This window comes from Charadrius vociferus, unplaced genomic scaffold, assembly GCF_000708025.1.
Source record: "Charadrius vociferus isolate BGI_N301 unplaced genomic scaffold, ASM70802v2 scaffold447, whole genome shotgun sequence".
In the NCBI taxonomy this organism is placed as follows: Eukaryota; Metazoa; Chordata; class Aves; order Charadriiformes; family Charadriidae; genus Charadrius; species Charadrius vociferus.
The window spans coordinates 265849-276725 of record NW_009649040.1 but is presented as its reverse complement, the minus strand read 5'-3'; positions in this window follow the sequence as shown (position 1 = coordinate 276725).

Below are 10877 nucleotides of genomic sequence, written 5' to 3'. Positions count from 1 at the left end.
GGCTGAAAAGTCCGAGGTTGCTGTGAGTAAAGTTAGTGGAAAATTTGCTCTGACTTCAATAAAGTCGTTTGAGAGCTTCTGCAATATTCAAATTTCCAGCCTTCACTGAAAGACTGTGCAAAACAGCAAAGATAAACCAAAGCTCCCTAACCATATGGCATTTTTCCCATCACATTAAATGTTTTATCTGTGTTAGAATATATTGGTGGGCTTCCTTCAGCCCAATGTCAATGAGATTCAGCATGGCTAGAGAAAGTAAGAAGAGATTCTGCTATGGATATTTTGATAGTGGGTGATTGTGGTGGAGTAGATCTTTCTTGTTTCCAAAAAGATCAGACAAAAGAGATTGCCTTCTTTTTTTAAAAAAAAAGCAATCAACTGACACTTAGTAAAGATTAAAAAGGAGTTTTTAAGAAACTGTTGGGAAAATATTGTTGGGATAAGGGAAAAGGAGCCTATTTATAACATGAAAAATGTAAATATAAACAATGTGTATTAAATATGCATTGAAACTGATACTTTTTCACTGACCTTGCAAAGTTGGTAGCATTTTATGGAGGAAAGAATCCCAGTATGAACTTGTTATAACTACGATTTTAATGTTCATTCACACTAAAGCAACCTATACTATTTGACTGAAAGGAGAAGAGAAAACAGGTAACGTTTAACTTCTGATTTACTTTGTTGATGCCTACATGGATATGCTGTAAAGCTCTCAAGCTTGCTGTCCATTTTTGAGCAAGCTAAATTTGCATCCACACTATTTAGCTTTCTGCACGTTAAACCCATCCACCAGAAAAAAACACATTTTCTAGTGTTGACATGGATACTTGCTCCCATTGACACGCTCATGTTAAACCCAGCCAAAGAGCGGTCTCTGCCACTGAATGGAAAACGAATTTTCAGAGACTGCCAGCTTCCTTCATGCAATTACTCCTAAAGAGTTTGTAATTAATGTTCTACATTATGCAGCCTTTCCTCTTATTCTATGTTTCATATGTATGTCATGTTACGCAAATCCTCAGCCTTTTTTTAAAAAAAAAAAGTTCTTGAATGTTAGGATGAATTTTGAGTAGCTAGATGAGGAAGGAAAATTGTGAAGTGCTGCAAAGATAAGAAAAATGGGCAGAGATTAGGAGAGTTCCAGACAATTTTGGTAAGTGAATTTGAATATGTGGAAAAGTTATGTATAAGTGTAGGGGGAAGACTTTTTTTCCACCTGTTTCGTTTTCTCCTGTCATTCACTTTCATAAGTGAAGATGATAAAGCAAGATTCTTGCACGGGATTTTAGTTCCAGATACTTATTACGCCAACTCAAGTCATGAGTTCCAGTGCAGCTTTTCAGCATAGCAACAGCTTTATTTTTAAAATCAGATTTTGCAGAAGCTGAAGTTTTTTTCTGTGTAGATATAAAAAAAAAAAAGTCTTATGAGACAGCTTGAGAGCAGCTTAAGCTGGCCACACGGACACTGCCTGTAGTTCAGCTGCAGACATGGGGAACGTACAGCTCTAATGCAGGAGAGTCACTAACAATGTCCGTTAATGTGCTATATCGTTGTGCATTGCGAGCTGACTCCTGCCACAAATTGAAAATCCTTTGCCAATCCAGAATGGCATGGTTTTGAGCACTTGGATTTTGATGAGATTATCCACATGCAAGTTTTCTTGGATCAGTCCAGGTGGTTCACCATCATACAGGAGGGAGTCTGAGAGCCTAGCAAGTCCGTCTGACACTCAGTGTAAGTAATACTTGACATACAGCAGAACCATATGCCATGGGAAAAAAAGTCTTTTCGTAGGTTGTACAGCAGGAAGGGAGTTTTCTGAGCTGCTGTGCCAACCTGAGAGCTACCATTAATTATTGTTATGCCACCGCCAAAAATACAGAATATAAGGCCTGTGTAGCATTTTGTTGTGTTAAGTCCACGTGTGTGGGTGGCTGGGTAAGTGTTGGCACAGAGCGGCTAATTTTGGTCCTTCCATTAAAGCATGAGGCACTAGGCTTGGCAGAGAGACAAATTTCACAGTTCCAGGGATGGGAAACCTCTAATTCTACACAGTAGCTCTCTGGCATTTGTTAAATACATATAGCGATAGATCACCCGTCCACTCACGCTGTCCATTCCTTATCCCAGATCATCCTACAGTGACCCTGTGAAAGAAGCCCTGGGGACTCTACTCCTCAACAGCCTTTCAACACCCGGCTTCCTCTCACTGCAGTGACGCTTAATTACTTATCACTCATATCTGACCCTGCTGATACTTCCATGGCCACTTACGAAGCTGTGAGCTAAATTACTACCTTGTGAGTCTGCAGCCCCCCAGTCTGCAGGCAGCCAATGATTTGTAGTATAGTTTTTCCTTGCTTCTCATTAGGAACTGGGAAATATGACAGTAGACTATGGCAAAGTGTGTGCTACTTTTACACTCCTTGATTCAAGCAAAGAGGTGAGCTAGAATAGATTAGATTAAACATAATGTGTTTGATCAGCCAAAACAATTTTTGATTTAGAAGATTATTTACTAAGTATAGAAGAACCCTGGACTACTGTCTGTGATGTGTACGTTTACAAGAGCAGCCAACAATGCTTCTGTTATACAAAAGTTTTTAACGAACAAGACTAGCAATACCAGCCTCCTACTGCTCACCCCATCTCCATCCCCGACATCACTATTGCCAGGGAGCAGCTCCCTCCCAGCATGAGGCAGAGCAACTATGAAACAGTTCTTCCTTGTACGAAGGTCCCCAACTCTCAAAATGACTTGGGGGCATGTAGGCGATCAAGCTCATTTCTTCGCTTTTTGCTATGGCAGTTTTGAGTACAGAGCCCTGCCACAAGTACTAGGCACAGACAGACCTTAACCCCCAATATATTCTCCTGAGGAAAAGTCTTTCCAGGATCTAGAGGGGACAGCATGCTTACTGTTTCTATGAGAGTTGACTTTTTTACATTTTAAAGAGCACTGTTGTAAGATCTCCCCTAAGACACCACTCTCACTACACAAACAGGATGACTGTGAATTCTGGACACATTGTGGGGAAAGACAAAGTGTGTTATTCCAGGTAGATGATGATGTATCAAACAAACATCCTTAGTCAGTGATAGAAAAAAAAAACAAAAACAATCTGGGTTCAAAATATAGCCTGGGTCTGCAGAGTGCTAGTTACATAAGAAGTGCTTCTCAATCTTTTCCCAGCAAGACCCAAAATCCATCGTGATTTCTTGCAGGGACTTTATCTTGAAGTCCCTTGTAACAAAAGTGGCTGTAACCACGGGCTGCAACTACAACAAAAAGTACATCAGAGATGGGATGCTGGCAAGAAGTTTGTGGATGCGAGGCTGTACAAGGTGGCTTGTATAAACTCGGTGGGGATGTGCTCATCTGAAAGTACTGATTGCCACACACAGTTTGAACTGAAGTCACCTATCATAACGTGATAGAAGAACTGCAGTGTCAGGAGATTAGAGGCTGAAGGGACTGCAAAGACTGATCCATCCTTTCCTTTTTCTCCCTAGATGTCTAGCAACCCAGTGGTTTTACAGCTTTGTTTTGTTTTGATTTGTTTTATTTCACCTCCACCACCACCATTTTCCTTCCTATTGTGCATAGTAAGTCAAATACAAAAGCATTACTGTACTTTACCAGCTTAAAACCAGAGCAGCCCAGCACTGTCTAAAAATGTTGATCACTCTCTGGTGGCCAATATTAAGTGAATCGGATGTCTCTGTTTAGATTCCAACAAATAGAAGTCAATATCCGTGACACCTTCCTTGCATTCGGCACTGTTAAATAACCTTGCTGTCGTTCTCTGCAGTGTTCAAAATCTCTTTTCCTGGAGACTGAAATCCCCTCCCACAATCCACTTAGAGTGACAGCAATGTGGGCAAAAGAAGTTTACATTATGGCGGTGCTTTTCCATAAGGAACGAGTCGATTTCAATTGAAACAGGGCATGAAAGAGTCCCGAGGACTCTTAGCTAGACACCTTTCACAGGCAAGCCAGTCACTTCTGTTAAAGCAAGAAACACATTCTAAAATACTTAAGATAGAGAAAATATAAAGATGATGTTTATTTTTATGATAGAATCTGTTTTCTACACAAAGCTGTATGATTTTGGCACTGAAACCAAGCCCGCAGGCACTCATTTATTCTTTCCTTTCAGTCTTTAATTTCCTTGCAAATTCTTTTCAAGCATTCAGATTAATGTATTTATGGTCCGGTTTATTCCGATTCATTTAAGTGGTCTCTATCTGACATTGAATCTCGTATGGGTTTTATTTTTAATGTAATATTTAGCTGCATTACTTTGAACAGCTTTAAAAGTATAATGTCTTTGAATGCTCTAGTTAAACAAAAATTATACTCTCAAAATGATGTCTTAGAAGTTGAACTGTATACTTTGGAACTGATGTTTATATTATAACTCCCGAGAGCATCGCAGGGTGCTTTGGTCTGTGTGTCTGTCTTCTACTTTCTGTGTAACAGTGTGCATTTGTATTTCCTCACTAGCTTGATACTCTTCAGTCTGAAGGCCCGAGTATGCAAACACATGAATACTGTACCTCACCTGAGCAGTCCCACAGAGCTGAGCGGGGTTACTCATGTGAGTATAGGTATTCACAAAAAGTATTTGCAGAAAAAGGCTTTCCTTTAGTCATTGACTCTCGTTGTGAGGACACATGGTTAATAACAGCACCAGGACACCAGTCAATGGGGTCAGTGTTTATTGAAGATGTGGACGCGTTTATCTGCAAGTTATTTGACATTAAGCTAAATTATTGCTATTATATTTCAGTATATTATTTCGTATGAAAACACACTAGTCCTGTGAAAGGGTAGTTGCCAAAAAATGTGTTCTTGCTGCTTTATTGTTTATTTGCATTTAGTATACATTTTGGTTGTTGAAGTGAATCTAGTTTCATAGAAAGGGAGAAAGCTATATGAGTAAAAAAAAAAAATTATAAATGAGCTTCATATTGTACATTGAGTTTTGCAACTAGAGTAGTATGTGTGTTCAGAGGTAGTATTTTTTATGCTTTAGGGTATTTTTGTTTGTTTTAATATGTAAAGGCATAAGCAGATTACTTTGAAATGCTATTGTAGACCTAATTTTACACATAGTGGGGGAATGTTGTCTGAAAAATTAAAATTAGAAAACATTCATAGGCTGCCTTTGGCTTTATTTTGTTTGTAGCAGACCCAGCAGGTATCTGTCGATTTCAGATGCTTAAGCCAGGGGCGAAGTTTGTGTGGCGTCTTGTAACTAAAGAAAGTTTTTTGTGGTTTTAAAGTTGCCCACCTGGGCTTTTATTAAGACTGTTGGCTAAACGAAAGCACGAAGACAGCAAATTTAGGTAATTTTTTGTGCATGGACAATTGTGTGAAATAGGATTGGGGTCGCAAAGTATTTGAAATCATTTAGCATAATTTACTCTTGTTGTAACTCCACTGACTACAGTGAAATTAAACCAAGAATTTGACCTTGTTAAGTCTACAAATTTCAGCGTCAGGCAGCTCAGGTCTATATAAAGATACTTAAGCTTGGTAAATCAGCAAGAATACTATACAAATGGTAATGCGTGATAAAAAAATCTTAAGTTAGTAACGTTATTTCTGTCAAAATTTCTATTCATTACTTTTTTTTATACAAATGCTCAGAAGTGCACTTCTTAGTGGCATTGGGATATGTGGAGAAAAGCATGATGCTGGTACAGAAATGTATCAGAAATAAGATTCAGTTCTTACTGCTCCAGACACTCCGTGTGTGCCGACCTTACGCGTTACAAATCCCATTGAAGTTAACAGAAGCCATGTATAAAGTTAAGCTTGTTTGTAACTCTCATAGGATACTGGTTTCAGAATCTGCAAGATAAGTTATGTTCTCAAAAGGCATTATTAAAACTTGTGCCTTTTCAGGTTTATAGAATACTATGAACAGCCAGAACAGCTTCTGAGACATACCCAGAGTAACTTTATTAATTGATATTACGTCGAACCAACATCCATTAGCAAATCAAAATCTCTCTGGGTACCTTTATTTCTCAGTATGATTTTACAAAAAATAACATGAAAAACATTCAGAAAGTTAAAACAGCCTCTAATGCCATTTGGCGCTTTTTTTTCTCTTTTCTTCTCCCTTTTTTGTAATAAAATATCATTTGCTCTGGAGGTGTCCAGGATTTGATAATTCAAGGAAAACATGCAAAGCAGTTTCAATTTATTTTTTTTTTTTCATTCACCTTAGGGCATATACTCAGCTGGTGAAAATCAGCACAGTCCTGTTGACTTCTACAGCATTGTATCAGTTTATACCAGCGAAACAGCTGGCATGTCGAGTTTTAGCGTTCCGAGTCACTTTACCTACGTACGCAGTAGGATTTCGTTTTGCAAGGTGGAAAGTTACCTACGGTGCAAACTGTACTACCTAGACTACCATCAATACCTATTGACAGGACATGATTTCACTGTATCACTTCATACTTGAAATTCACGATGTTCTTTTAATCAGGGTACAAACATGAAAAGGTGCGTGTGTTACTGTTTCTTTTAAAGGTGCATCTTTTTTTTTTATTATTATTCTGTGTGCTTAATAGTTACTATTCAGTGTTCTTTACATTCTTTGCATTCAGCATTAAAATCACCTATGTGTGAAACACAGTATCACCTATAGAGGTACCGAAAAATGTAACAGTGACCTCTTGAATTGTTACTCAGATATACTGGTTTACCTTTTAGTCATCAATATGACATCAAGGGCCTACAACATGCAAACTGTGGTATACAAAAGTATTGCACCGGTGCTGTACATGAAATCTTGCAGCCTCTCTCTTCTTCTTGGCCAGCTGCTGATTACCATATACGCATTGGAAAAAAATATGTTTCTGCTGTATAGAATGGCTGGGAAATAATACAGACACTTTGGAAACTCTAGAGCTCCCTTTGCAAGCTTTCAAACAAAGCCCTTTGATCTAACCACGTGCCTGCTCTGTGTCCCAAATTTCACCCCGTGGGGCTTTCTGCTTTAAGAACACCCTCAGCTGGGGATACTTTACGTTGACTGCATTGAAGTTCATCGGAGCACGCACCTTACCATATAACATATCCTTTAGCTTTTACAAGTCTGTAAAGATGGCTGACTGCAAAAATAATCATGTGTCAATACAGCAAAATTAAATTAAGGCACACAGAAGGTTATCAATATTGTATTATATCAGAATTACAGTCCTTTGGAACTGAACGTTTTGCTGCTGGCAGTGCAAGAAAAGCTAAGTTGTGTATTTATTGTTGGGTGCTGAGGGTTCAGTATGGAAATCAATATAATAAAAATTTTCACGGTGTCAAGTTCTTTTTAGTTGCTCCCAAATTATTGGAAAGTAAAAAGGCAAAAAGTTAGTTTCGTATTTAAAACTGCTTTCCTGAGGTTTACTTCACCTTTCTAGCTATATTTTTCTTTCCTCTAAAAATGTAAAATGAATACAAATGCAGTAAGTATTGTATATTAAATACAGAAAATTAGCAACATTGTTTTCTAGTTTTTATGTTTGCAAGTGTTTTTCTCGATACCCTGGGTATTCTAGAAAGTTGACATACGCACACACAACCAGACAGAAACATAAGCACATCCACACCCTTTCAAGCACCTTACCATATAGCTTTAGTTTTATAAAAATCTAACCTCATTTGTCCTGATTTCTCTTTTCTGAAGTACTTTATTGCTTACCTAGGATGAAGTCCATTTAAAAAAATAAAAAATCGAGTGATCACTTTTTCTTTCAAAGGCGTAACATTGTTGCAATTGCTATGAATGCTACATGGTTCGGCGCCAGTTTGTCTTTACTGAAATCTTGGTTTTGTTTTAGGCAAATTGTGCTTTAATTCAGCCATAATGGCTCTCAGTCATTCACAAAATGCAGTAATTTCCCCAAATGTTACTTGACCCCACTGTTGCACTAACATGCATGGAACTTGTGTATTCCTAAAGATTCTGCTGCTTTCATCTTCCATCTTTTAGGAAGCTGAGCACACTTTATTGATTGTTTTTTCTTGATTGGCTATAAATATGATTAGTAACATTTCTGGGTATATAGAAACAGTAAAAGTGCATGTTTTGGAGTCAAACACAAAATGACAAAACATCAAACTCTGAAATGCATATTTTCTGTCTTCACTCCTAACCAACCAAAAAATTCTCATCAAAACAATGCAAATAAAGCTTCAGCTTATTGTAAAGGTCGGTAAGTGCCTTTCAGAGCAGGATACAAGTAGTTTGTACTAACGAGGCCTCCGGTGAGCCACCAGACACAGGAATCCAAAAACTATTAGCTCAAGCATCCAAACAGATTTCAGCTTCTGGAGGAAAGCTCTCGACAGAAATGACTGCAAAGTTAACCAAACGGCAAAGCCACGAAGGATTTTATAACCTAGAACCAAACCTTTGTGCTGCCCCTAGAAACTATAAGGAACCAGGAAAGTCCTTTACAAAACATAGTTATATACACTGCAGGTGTGACTCAGCTTTAAATAAAAACAGCAGCTACCTTTACATTATGTGACATTCCGAATTAGTCTTTAAGCACTTTATAAGATTACGAGTGCAGTCCAGCCGGGGACAGGCACAAAATCAACAGCAGTGAGGCCTGTGGCTGAGCAGAACAGTTAGCATCATAAATACGCCATAGCTAATACACTGTGACAAAGGGAAAAAAACATGGAAATATTTAACAGATTAAATAAGAGCTACCATACAGAGCTGGATACTATCCAGTGTCCAGACGAGACACCACAGAAGAAAATCCAACAGTCTGGGGACAATTATGGAACAAATTCTTCATACATGAATTTTCTTCCTAGCCCTCACGTGTGAGAAGGTGACTAACCCCCTGCATGAAGTTCATAAAACCCAATTATGGAAGAGAAAATTATTTAAAGAAAAAAAAAATCCATTAAGCAAAATATTAAGGATCTTGTAGAAATAAGCACAAATGTTACTTTTCTCATTATTCACATAAACGTTCTCATCCTCTTCGCCTCCAAATTATCTAATGACACTAGATGTCACATGCTTATTAGCACCATAGAAACAGATGTTCATTTTAAAAGATTTAAATGCGTTGTCTTTGTCTATCATTTGCCTGCCATTTAGTGACACATGGCAAGCAAGATTTACAGTATCTGTATCATTCCTCATTTTACACCCATCAGTTGTGTTGCTTCCCCCCCACCCTTCGATAAACAAGGTCATCTTTCAGTCTCCTGTCACACAGAAGTCCTTTCTGTAAGTATTTTCATCCATTTTTAGACATCTGATTTAGCTGGCTGAATTGCCTGGCTGGACTCCCAAGCCTCTTTCGCAGCCAGGGGAGAAAAACTAATGGGAGTCTAATTGAAATGCTCCGGCGTGCCCAGCGGAGGACTCCCTCCTCCCCACTGCCTGCACAGTGCTTCCTGCAAGGGCAAGTCTTCGCATTTCCAGGCGCCAGCTCAAAGCCACCGGGACATCATCGTGCAACGCATTGGAAGAATAAACTCTCCTGGTTCAAATTTGGGCAAAACATTTCTGAAGAGTAATTCTGTCCTGGCAGACTTGACCCAGCTTAGGTATTGCCTACACTGCTGCAGCTGAGCTGAAGCCCATGGGGTCCTACCACCCTGTTAGCACGGGGACGGACAGACAGATGTGATCCCACACCTGGAGGCCACCCTTGTGCCACCAAGGGCTGCAGCAGAACTGGGGACAGTGCAGTGCAGTGGCATTAGTCACCTAAAACTGGATTGCATGGGTGTACTCCAAAATGGCCTGCATCTGAAAATGTGTCCAGGGTGAGGATGTCACCATGCTTCACAAAAGGGGTATCATAATACACTTAATAATACTAAATTCACTTTTTATATATTTGAATGCAGTTTGTTTCTTCTGTCTTTAATGTACTTCTCCAGCATCACAGGCAGCTCCGTGAGAACTTCAGCCTGATGTGCTTCTGAAGTAGACATCCTTGCTCTAGAACTTACCAACTATTTTCTGGGGAACTAAAGTTATCCCTTCCCCTATGGACCATCTCGCAACTTTCAACAGTAAATTTTATCTGCAATTGAGCAAATTTTACTTGCAATTCTGGTGTAGTCACCTCCTTAGTTTTCTTTAAGTTCCTCACAGCTTGCTCTTGGTTTTGCTAAATAGCTTGGTATCACAAATTCCTGTGGCCTCACCAATTTTTCCCGCAATCCCTAAGTATAATGAACACAGCAACGCTGTTTGAGAAACAAAACTCATCTGTGCTTTGTATGATTTAACATATTAGCATGTGATTACTTTTCTTTTTTTTTTTTTTTCTAAATTTCTACAAAGCTATAACTAAGATGGATTAATGTTTAATGGTAACACTAAGACAAGGACATTTGAAATTCTGAGTTAGTAGATCCTGGTAACTCCTCGGCTTCTGTTAGCTTTTCCATTACCCTAATGCTATATGAACCTCTTCAATATTACAGTGTTCCTTATTTTGCAGTGCAGATAGCTAACGAGTGATGAATACACGCGCTTTTTTTTTTTTTTTTTCTTCAAATGGAGCCCCATTTCATTGCATTCTATGCCAGAACAGGCTGCTATTTCATAATACGCGCTTCTATGCATCTAGTGAAGGAATGGGAAGGAAGGGGAAGGAAGGAACACTGCAGTTCCACCTGTAACTGACCACTAGATAGATGAGGAGGAGAAAAAAACCCCTCATAGTGGCATTCTGTCCTCTGCTGGGATGTTTATTCCAGACGGGCGCCCCGAGCTACGAGCGCATCTTTGCATTTTGTTTCTCCCGTCGGAACCCCGCTCCGCTCCCCCAGATCCCCCTCACGAAGGCCGGCCCAGTGTCGCCTGCCC